Below are 11,136 nucleotides of genomic sequence, written 5' to 3'. Positions count from 1 at the left end.
AACTTCTACTCATCCTTCAGGTCTCAGCCTAGATATCACTTCCTCCGGGAAGCCCTCCTGGGATCTCCACTCTTTCCCCCAGTTTAAGTCAAATGTTCCTACTCTGGGGCCCAGGACTCTGGCACTTAGTCCCTCCCACCTAAGGGTGGCAGTGACTTCCTGCTCTTTCTGGGTAGCTAATTTCTGGGTTCCTTCCCTCTCATTTTGTTTACCAGACTCTGTCATTCCTTATGTAACTCTATGTGATGGATTTCCTATTGCAAATACTCCCATTGTTTTCTACTTCATGGCTAGTTCTAAGTACTTAGTTTCTAATATGTGACTCACATAGTAAAGAATCTGGCTGCAATGCGGGAGACCTGTGTTTGATCCCTGAATCTGGAAGATCCCCTGGAGAAGGGAACGGCTACCCACTCCAGTGTTCTTGCCTGGAGAATTCCACGGACAAAGGAGCCTGGTGGGCTATAGTCCATGGGGTTGTGAAGAGTTGGACACGACTTAGTGACTGAACAACAACAGAGTACTAAAGTCTATTTTCCAGGGTGATTTCTGAGGAACATAGTATAACTCTGCACCTGTACGTATGCATTCATTGCCCTGGAGCTCTTCATCAGAGGGTAGGTTTAATTGTCCTGCCCCTTCTGTAGAGGGGTGGGGCTTGGTCTACCTTGCTCATAACTGCTTTCCCCCAAAGCTGGTACAGTGATTGGCTTAAAAATATGTCTAACGTAAAACATCTTTGTAAATGTTTTTGTCTTCTCACATTTGTCCAAGTGTAGAACATCCAGTTTTCTTTCACTAGAATTTCAGGAAACTGGTATGTGCTATCTTGCCTTTGCAGATTGTTTTAACAGCTTTCCCTACAGAATTACGTGAGATGGCATTATGATGACTTTTCACACACTAAGTTTTTTTAGCTAGATTATATCATCAAATACTAAGAAATACTGTCAGATAGATGTGAATGAAGCTGTTATTACATGTTTCAAACTTTGTTTGTTTTCTGTCTTACATTCTGGTTCTGTTGGAATATAAAACCTAAAACCTACAGTCTTCAAGAATTTATTTCACTGCAAATGGGTAAATGAGACACTCTATTGTCTGCCAGGACTTATCATGTGTGCACAGAGAGCCCAGCTTAATTTTAGTCAATTAAAATTAGCAACAAGATAAACATGAGAGATTTGTTATTTATAACTTTAAAGATAAGCTTATTGAAAGGCTATAGATTATGATGTACTTGGGTATTCTTGCCAAATCCAGTGAAAAATGAAATTAAATTTGTTTTTTTTCCCAGAAACCTTAAACAGAGGGGAGAATTAGTAAAATTAGAATGAAACATTTGTGAATGTACTTTGGGAAATAGTCGTGGTTGAATATATGATTTTGTTATTATCCACTGACAAAATTTAACATTAAAGATAGTAAGAAGCAGCACACTTCAGCCATAAACCATTCATTCATAAATTATTTGGCCTTTTAACTTCTGACTTGAAAGTTTACTTAAGCATTCAACACTTTCTAATGTTTTCAATTAATTTTTTTATCAAAACCTTGTATTCAAATTATTTTGTCAGTATAATAATGGCCACATCAGACTGAAAAGAAATGATTTTAAAACTGCTTTATGCAAGTCATGAAAGACACAAAAAAGCTGTCACCTCTCAACAGTATGAGAATAAGAAGAACTATATGTTGTTGAAAGAGTTTTATCAGGTATAAATGTCACTTAGAAATTTCTGAGAGTGGCCCTAAACTAGGTGGCATGGATTAAAAAAAGCATTAAAATGACACTAATATAAGAATCATTTAATAATCATTAAATTTATTATTTAGTAGATAGTCATACCTAACAATGAGCAAATATTTAGAGCATTTTAAAAGGCATGTTTATAGAACACTATTAATATTCATGTAAATAAATATTACTTGTGAAGAATAGACCTCAAGAAGTGTTAAATATATTTAAAAAGAGAACAAGGGCTAAGTGAAAATTGCTCATTTAGTTAAAAAAATAATCTTTAATTAGAACTATGTATATAACATAGTCAAGAGCCGAGATACTTTCAAAATTTGATTTTACTAGTGAATTTTAGGACAAGTGGTGTTTTTATTCTACCCTCTTCTAGAAGAAATACTGGTAATTATAAATAATCAAGTGGAATTATTATTAGGCAGAAATGGTATATGCAGGGATGATGCAGGTTATTTATGTCATATTACAATTTAAATATACATCTTGAGTTTAAAAACACCTGACAATCAATATTTCCTCCATAATTTTCATTAAGGCCAATCTGTTTAAAATGTAACTTTTTAATTTAACTTTAAGTTCAACTGCTTTATCTTCCCAGTGATGGACTGTGAGCATCTGATCAGAAACAGACAACAATATTTCTCACTCTGATAACTGTTTCAAAATCCTTTTCTCCCAGAAAAAACAATTTTTTTCTGGAGAAAAATGTATGCACATACGTGTGTGTGTGTGTATATATATATATATGACATTACTGTATATATATAACATTACTATATCAAGAATACATTCTTGATACATTCTTCATGACTCCTGCCAAAGCCTCAGTTTACAGTCATCTCTATGAAGGATTTCTAATGTGGAATGTTCACCTAGAAAGACTCAATCCTGGGACCCACCCCAGTGCTTTCTTCGGAGATGCAGCAATCCATTCTCAGTGCCATGTTAGATACTTGTTCTTTCATGGGTGTCCACGGATTTTTTTAAGTTTGTTTTTGGATCTTTATTCTTGATCACTTTGCTTGTTTTCTTTAGTAGATTCTCGGCTAAATCAGGTTGATTATCCGTGTACATGACCATATGGACGGAGATGATAAACTAGTTGTAGCTTTAGCATAGGGAAAGGAGACTGCAAAATCAGAACAGCAACCCAAACCCTTCACAGGGGGGTGGAATAGTTACATTTTCAGTACCAAAGGGTTCTGGGTAGAGAATCTTGGATCAAGTGGTGGGTTGTTTTTTCTTTTGGCAGAAAGGGGATTGAAAGTCTCTTTTGTGTTGGAATGTCTGGAATCTTTGGCTTCTACAGTTAGTTTCCAGGCATCTCCCCAGCACTAAGACTTCACGCATAGAAGACTACAGGTGTATATTTTAACCACATCCATAAAGCTGGAGGCTTCTACAACTTAGATGTCTATCAACAAATGAATATATAAAGAAGAAAATGCGGTATATGTATATTAGAATGTGCAGTTCAGTTCAGTCCCTCAGTAGTGTCTGACTCTTTGCGACCCAATGAACCACAGCATGCCAGGCCTCCCTGTCCATCATCAACTCCCAGAGTCCACCCAAACCCATGTCCATTGAGTCAGTGTTGCCATCCAACCATCTCATCCTCTTCGTCCCCTTCTCTTCCTGCCCTCAATCTTTCCCAGCATTAGGGTCTTTTTAAATGAGTTAGCTCTTTGCATCAAGTGGCCAAAGTATTGGAGTTTCAGCTTCAACATCAGTCCTTCCAATGAACACCCAGGACTGATCTCCTTTAGGATGGACTGGTTGGATCTTCTTGCAGTCCAAGGGACTCTCAAGAGTCTTCTCCAACACCACAGTTGAAAAGCATCAATTCTTCCATGCTCAGCTTTCTTTACAGTCCAACTCTCACATCCATACATGACCACTGGAAAAACCATAGCCTTGACTAGATGGATCTTTGTTGGCAAAATAATGCCTCTGCTTTTTAATATGCTGTCTAGGTTGGTCACAACTTTCCTTCCAAGGAGTAAGCGTCTTTTAATTTCATGGCTGCAGTCACCATCTGCAGTGATTTTGGAGCCCAGAAATATAAAATCAGCCACTGTTTCCACTGTTTCCCCATGTTTTTGCCATGAAGTGATGGGACCAGATGCCATGATCTTAGTTTTCTGAATGTTGAGCTTTAAGCCAACTTTTTCACTCTCCTCTTTCACTTTCATCAAGAGGTCCTTTAGTTCTTCTTCACTTTCTGCCATAAGGGTGGTGTCATATGCATATCTGAGGTTATTGATATTTCTCCCAGAAATCTTGATTCCAGCTTGTGTTTCCTCCAGGCCAGTGTTTCTCATGACGTACTCTGCATATAAGTTAAATAAGCAGGGTGACAATATATAGCCTTGACGTACTCCTTTTCCTATTTGGAACCAGTCTGTTGTCCCATGTCCAGTTCTAACTGTTGCTTCCTGACTTGCATACAGGTTTCTCAAGAGGCAGGTCAGGTGGTCTGGTATTCCCATCTCTTTCAGAATTTTCCACAGTTTATTGTGATCCACACAGTCAAAGGCTTTGGCATAGTCAATAAAGCAGAAATAGATGTTTTTCTGGAAATCTCTTGCTTTTTTGATGATCCATCGGATGTTGGCAATTTGATCTCTGGTTCCTCTGCCTTTTCTAAATCCAGCTTGAACATCTGGAAGTTCACGGTTCACATATTGCTGAAGCCTGGCTTGGAGAATTTTGAGCATTACTTGACTAGCATGTGAGATGAGTGCAATTGTGCAGTAGTTTGAGCATTCTTTGGCATTGCTTTTCTTAGGGATTGGAATGAAAACTGATCTTTTCCAGTCCTGTGGCCACTGCTGAGTTTTCCAAATTTGCTGACATATTGAGTGTAGCACTTTCACAGCATCATCTTTGAGGATTTGAAATAGCTCAACTGGAATTTCATCACCTCCACTAGCTTTGTTCGTAGTGATGCTTCCTAAGGCCCACTTGACTTCATGTTCCAGGATGTATGGCTGTAGGTGAGTGATCACACCATCGTGGTTATCTGGGTCATGAAGATCTTTTTTGTACAGTTCTTCTGTGTATTCTTGCCACCTCTTCTTAATATCTTCTGCTTCTGTTAGGTCCCTACCATTTCTGTCCTTTATTGAGCTCATCTTTGCATGAAATGTTCCCTTTGTATCTCTAGTTTTCTTGAAGAGATCTCTAGTCTTTCCCATTCTATTGTTTTCCTCTATTTCTTTGCGTTGATCACTGAGGAAGGCTTTCTTATCTCTCCTTGCTATTCTTTGGAACTCTGCCTTGAAATGGGTATAGCTTTCCTTTTCTCCTTTGCTCTTCGCTTCTCTTCTTTTCACAGCTATTTGTAAGGCCTCCTCAGACAGCCATTTTGCTTTTTTTGCATTTCTTTTTCTTGGGGATGGTCTTGATCCCTGTCTCCTGTACAATGTCATGAACCTCTGTCCATAGTTCATCAGGCACTCTGTCTATCAGATCTAGTCCTTTAAATCTATTTCTTACTTCTACTGTATAGTCATAAGCGATTTGATTTAGGTCATACCTGAATGGTCTAGTGGTTTTCCCCACTTTCTTCAATTTCAGTCTGAATTTGGCAATAAGGAGCTCATGATCTGAGCCACAGTCAGCTTCCAGTCTTGTTTTTGCTGACTGTATAGAGCTTCTCCATCTTTGGCTGCCAAGAATATAATCAATCTGATTTCAGTGTTGACCATCTGGTGATGTCCATGTGTAGAATCTTCTCTTGTGTTGTTGGAAGAGGGTGTTTGCTATGACCAGTGTGTTCTCTTGGCAGAACTCTATTTGCCTTTGCTCTCACTCAGCCATGACAAAGGAGTGAATTTGAGTCAGTTGTAATGACGTGGATGAACCTAGATCCTGTTATTCAGACTGAAGTAAGTCAGAAAGAGAAAAACAGATATCACATACTAATGTGTGTGTGTATATATATATATGGAATCTAGAAAAATTGAACTGATGAATCTATTTAAAGAGAAAAAATGGAGACACAGATGTAGAGAATGGACTTATGGACACATCAGGGGAAGGAGAGAGTGGGACAAATTGGGAAAGTAGCACTGACATATGTACACTGTTATGTATAAAATAGATAACTGGCGAGAAGCTGCTGTATAGCACAAGGAACCCAGCTTGGAGCCCTGTGATGACCTTGAGGGGTGGGATGGAGGTAGGGAGGCTCAAGAGGAAGGGGATATATATATATATAAAATTATGACTGGTTTGCACTGTTGTATGTCAGAGACCAGCACAGCATTGTGGAGCAATTATCCTTGAGTAAAAATAAGTAAATAAATAAAGCCTAATAATAATAATCATAAACCCTCACAGCTTCTGGGCTCAGTACCACCGTGTTCCTCTACCAACTAGCTCTGTTTCACATCATTCTTAAATCATCTCCCAAGTAAACGGGCTCTTCAGGGTCATAGTTTAGAAGCAGCCATCTCAAGCTCTGTAGTGTGACTTATGTATCGTCATCTGCTTTCATAAAGTGACCTGCACAGCCCAGATAATGGTCATGAACATCCTGAGAGGATTTAACTGTTTTCAGTGTAGTTGGTCTCTCCCTTCTTTGGTGTTTAATCGCACAGTAAGAAAGTCTTTATTTTCTTCTGAGCTCATAAACATTGCTTTATTACAAGGTTGAGTTCATGTTGTTCTGATGTATTTGGCCCTTTTCTCTAGATTTTAAGGTCCTGTGACAACCCAGTAAAGAATTTTCACTTTCTTATAAAGACGTTCAACAACATTTGTGGTCTCGTATTTATGATGACTAGCACTTGTCTTTGACTTCATCTGCCCTTCTAGGTAATTCTGATCAGTATTATCTGAATGTCTAGAATGAAGATAATTATTCAGAATATTGGGGCTTCCCTGGTGGCTCAGATGGTAAAGAATCTGCCTACAGTGTGGGAGACCTGGGTTCACTCCCTGGGTTGGGAGGATCCCCTGGAGAAGGGGAATTCAGAATATTAGGCTGGATGTCAGTCACCTTGTTTTTCCAAGAAAATACTAAATACTGAGAAAACACACACACACACACACACACACACACAAATCTGATTGCTGATCCAGAGAGGGAGGTTAAACAATACAGCCAGGAATGCTGCCATTTTTGTAAGCATATTTCTGGCCTCTCTGATGGGCTAGGAAGGGAGAGCGGGAGTGGGGATGAGGAGGCTGGACTACCAGGCTCAGTAGTCCAGGGAGCTTCAGGGGCTCTGCCCTATGGCATTATTTTTAAGGATACTTTTGTGTGTGGGTGCATGTATGTGGGGATGTCTGTTACTTTACATGAGCATGGGCATTATTTCCATCACATTTGTTGCTCTGTAACAACTCTGAAAGCTGTCAAGCTTATCATCTGTTGAATCCTAATTGCTGATGACAACTTTTAGGATTATTAAATGCCATATGGGCTCAGGTCATAAATGATAATTAAAAAAATTAGATTTCCAAAGTATTCAACTTAACAATACAGATAAGTCTGTTAATGGCTATTACAATAAAAAAGAACAAAATGATGTCATTTGCAGCAATATGGATTTTCATAAGTGAAGTAAGTCAGAAAGACAAATACCAAATGATATCACTTATATGTGAAATCTAAACTATGGCACAAATGAGTCTATCTACAAAAGTGAAACAGACTCACAGATATAGAGAACAGATTTGTGGTTTCCAAAGGGGAGGGGGTTGGGGGAGGGGAGGGCTGGGAGTTTGAGGTTAGCAAATGTAAACTATTATATATAGCATGGCTACACAACAAGGTTCTACTGCGTAGATTGTTTGCCTGGTGACTTGTGGTTGTATTGTTAGGGGTGAAGGTCTTTCACGTGTTCCTATATGCCAGTTAGAGGTGGAATACCTCATTTAGGTTTTGTTGCATTAGAAACTTTCCCCAAAATTAGCAGATTGAAACAACAACAACAAAAGAATGGATAGTACAATGATTTTTTAATAAATATTATAAACACATGAATTAACTTCACAGTTTTATGTTCAGAAAAACTGTTATCAGCTTAATAAGGACTTTTTAGTTTGAAACATATCTCCTGAGAGGGTAACAGGTAGGAAGATCAGAGGTCCCCAAGTGGCAGGCGGATATAAACTCCAAGTGGCAGATGTTTTTTCCTTTTCTACACAAAATCAAAAAGCACTTCTTTTAATTCTGTGTTGGCGACACCTGGTTCTGCCTTGAGCTAACCAATACCGTTTTTCTTATGGAAATGTTTTTCTTAAGCTATGTTAATGAAACTGTATTTGCTTTGGAATCTGCCTGTCTTCAAAATAGCTCAGCCTAAGACTAACTTTTTTTCTTTTCTCAAACCTTGGGCTGACAACAGCTAAACAAACCAGTATTCTTGTCAATTGTTTTATGGCCAGGGGATGACACACCTCATGTCATCCTGTCTCAAAAATACATAATGCGGGAGAGGGGCCTGGTGAAACTTTCTTAGCCTTGAGGTACCTCTCTTATCTGATTAGCAGCTTGCTAACAGACATACAATGTCTTGCTAAAAAACTAGCAAGCAGGCACTCTTTCTGTCCTCTTCTGGTGTCTATGTCAGAAGCTTCCCCTATCTTTAATAAAACTTCTAATAAAACTTCCCCTATACTTTAATAAAACTTTGCTACACAAAAGCTCCAAGTGATCAGGCCTCGTCTCTGATTCCCGGATCGAATTCCTCTCCTCTGGAGAACACAAATCTCGGCATTGCACATAGCTTGCACCAGCAACTTTTCATTCCTATCTAAACTGATTCTTTTGGATTAAGTCTCAGAAAATCATTTCTAAGTCTTCAGATATTTAAATGTGTGAATTGATTATGGGGGTGGGAAAAGGGTGAAGAAAGACCTTTCCTATAAGTGGTATTTACCACATAGTCCCTCATTGAATGTTATTTTAATCTATCTAATTAGACAATGCAAAAAGGTCACATTTTTCAGAGTTAATAAAGGTAAAGATGACCTGCCTGCATACATAACTATGGAGCTGTCAATTGCACAAACAATTAATTATGTGAACAGATTAATCAGCCAGCAGTTATTAATCACCGGCTCTTTACCTCGCTGCGTGCTAGGTGGTGCGAATGATGTAGAATAATGCCCTTACAGATGCATATTAATTTCTCAGGAAGTACTTTGGGAAAAAAATATAACAAAAGCTATTCAGAATAAAAGGTGGATTGATATTTAAATCAACGTGCAACCATTACTTAGTTTTCAGCAGTAATGAAAGATAACTGCCCTATGGTTTTCCTTTCCATTGACTTTGAGTGAAACATCTGATTCACTTAACTTTACAAAGAGCCCTAAAAATCTCAAACATAACTTTGGGATGGATGGATGATATTCAGACAGATAGAAAGGCAGATAAACAGTGTATAGTTGCTGCTTATCTAAAGTGAAGTTGCTCAGTCGTGTCCAACTCTTTGCAACCCCAGAGACTGCACCCTGCCAGGCTCCTCCATCCATGAGATTTCCCAGGCAAGAATACTGGAGTGAGTCGCATTCCTTCTCCAGGGAATCTCTCCAACCCAGGGATCGAACCCAGGTCTCCCACAGTGCAGGCAGACTCTTTACCATCTGAGCCACCAGGGTCTAGGTCTGCCATTTTGAAGGATTTGGCTGTCACAAATACTGCCTTACAAATAAACCATAATGGAAAAGAGTATTAAAAAAAATAAACATTTTATATATATATACATATACATATAATGTATAGCTGAGTCACTGTGCTGTAAGCAGAAATAAATACAACATTGTAAATCAACTATACTTGAATAAAATAAATTCTAAAAATAAATAAAAATGTTTTTGTTTTTTTTTCCTTTTAGTCACCAAAGTGAAAGTGCAAGTCGCTCAGTCGTGTCGGACTCTTTGTGACCCCATAGCCTGTGCAGTCCATGGAATTCTCCAGGCCAGAATACTGGATTGGGTAGCCTTTCCCTTCTCCAGGGGATCCTATGTCCATTCTTTGTGACTCCATGGACTGTAGCCCTCCAGGATCCTCTGTCCGTGGGATTTTCTAGGCAAGATAGAAAGAAAACAACACAAAGCAAAACTCCCACAAAACGATATAACAAGCTAAACTCTTTAATGAGAATGTTGTGCTGTAAGTTCCTTTTGTTAAAAAAAAATATTTGCCTTACCCCTTAGCAACCACAGTCTGTTTTTCTATGTCTGTGAGTCTAAGTTCCTTTTTAAACATTAGAATATAAAAGTTTGACATTTGGATCACTCAGGATTGAGCCTAAGGGAAAAGAGATGGCATCCACTGGTTAGGATATTTTGAGGAAACTTTTAATTTACAAAGGAAATAATTACCAGGGTGGACTGGGGTTTACAGAACCACAGATGTTCCCATCAGTGCAAGGAATCCAGCAGCAGTTGAGGTGTTAACCACACCCAAACCTGGAAGGTAAAGTCACAGATGCTAACAGAGAGGAAGAAGGAGAAGCAGAACTTGGGGCAGAGAGACTTCCCTGACAGTCTAGGGGTTAAGACTTTGAGCTTTCACAGCAGTAAGTACAGATTCCATCCCTGGTTGGGAAATTCCGATCCTATCTGCTGCATGGCTCAACAAAACAACAAAACAAAACACTCAAACAGTCCCATGATCTTTCTCACCTCTAAGTCCTACCATAAGTTGTTTTCTCTCCTTGAAATGGTCTTCTCTTTCCTCTTCATTTTGTTGATTTCTCATCCTTCTGGTCTTAAGCTAGATATCACTTCATCCAGGAAGCCCTCCTGGATCTCCTTTACCCCCAGTTCGGAAGGATCCTTGTTATGGTCACCATTGCCACCTTTACTGGAGCTCTTAATCAGAGGGGTTAACTGTCCTTCTTTGTGTATAGGAGTGAGGCCACTTTCCCCCAAACCTAGCATGGTGACTGACACACAGTAATGACTTAAATATGCCTAAAAACCAAGAACGGTGTCAACACAACAACCTCATTTAAAGTAATTTTTTCTGGTAGCAAGTGCCTAGAATTTTAGAAAACTTATGTGGATAGACTTTCTTTTTTAGATTATTTTAGAATGTCTCCTTCAGAATGAAGAGATGGCATTTTAAAGACTTTGAAGATGGCAAGATAGAACATATTACCACCCGTTCTAAGAAATAACACCCCTGAGATGTGAATACAATTGCCATTATATATTTCAAAGTTTTTCTGCTTTCCGTTTTGAATGTGGATTTGACAATAATACAGGGGAAATGGATCCTTTTAAGAAGTTTTTAAGAATGAGTTTTACAGCATGTGAGTGAGTGAGGCACTTGGGGTGGAGTGCCTGCAGGCCAAGGGGCTGTCACTCACATAGACCAGACACAAACACCCTCAGGAGATACACTGCATTCTTCT

The 11,136-nt window shown here is 38.8% G+C and overlaps 1 pseudogene; it reads right to left on the bottom strand.

The window, feature by feature from the left end:
- Window positions 1–6,146: 6,146 nt before the first annotated feature.
- LOC145510773 (glycoprotein-N-acetylgalactosamine 3-beta-galactosyltransferase 1 pseudogene) lies at window positions 6,147–10,660 on the bottom strand (annotated as a pseudogene).
- Window positions 10,661–11,136: the final 476 nt, after the last annotated feature.

The sequence above is a fragment of the Giraffa tippelskirchi genome, chromosome 6 (genome assembly GCF_054371585.1).
Source record: "Giraffa tippelskirchi isolate mGirTip1 chromosome 6, T2T-mGirTip1v1.2.pri, whole genome shotgun sequence".
Taxonomy (NCBI): Eukaryota; Metazoa; Chordata; class Mammalia; order Artiodactyla; family Giraffidae; genus Giraffa; species Giraffa tippelskirchi.
Note: the sequence above shows the minus strand (reverse complement) of the source record. Positions and strands in the feature narration are given on the sequence as shown.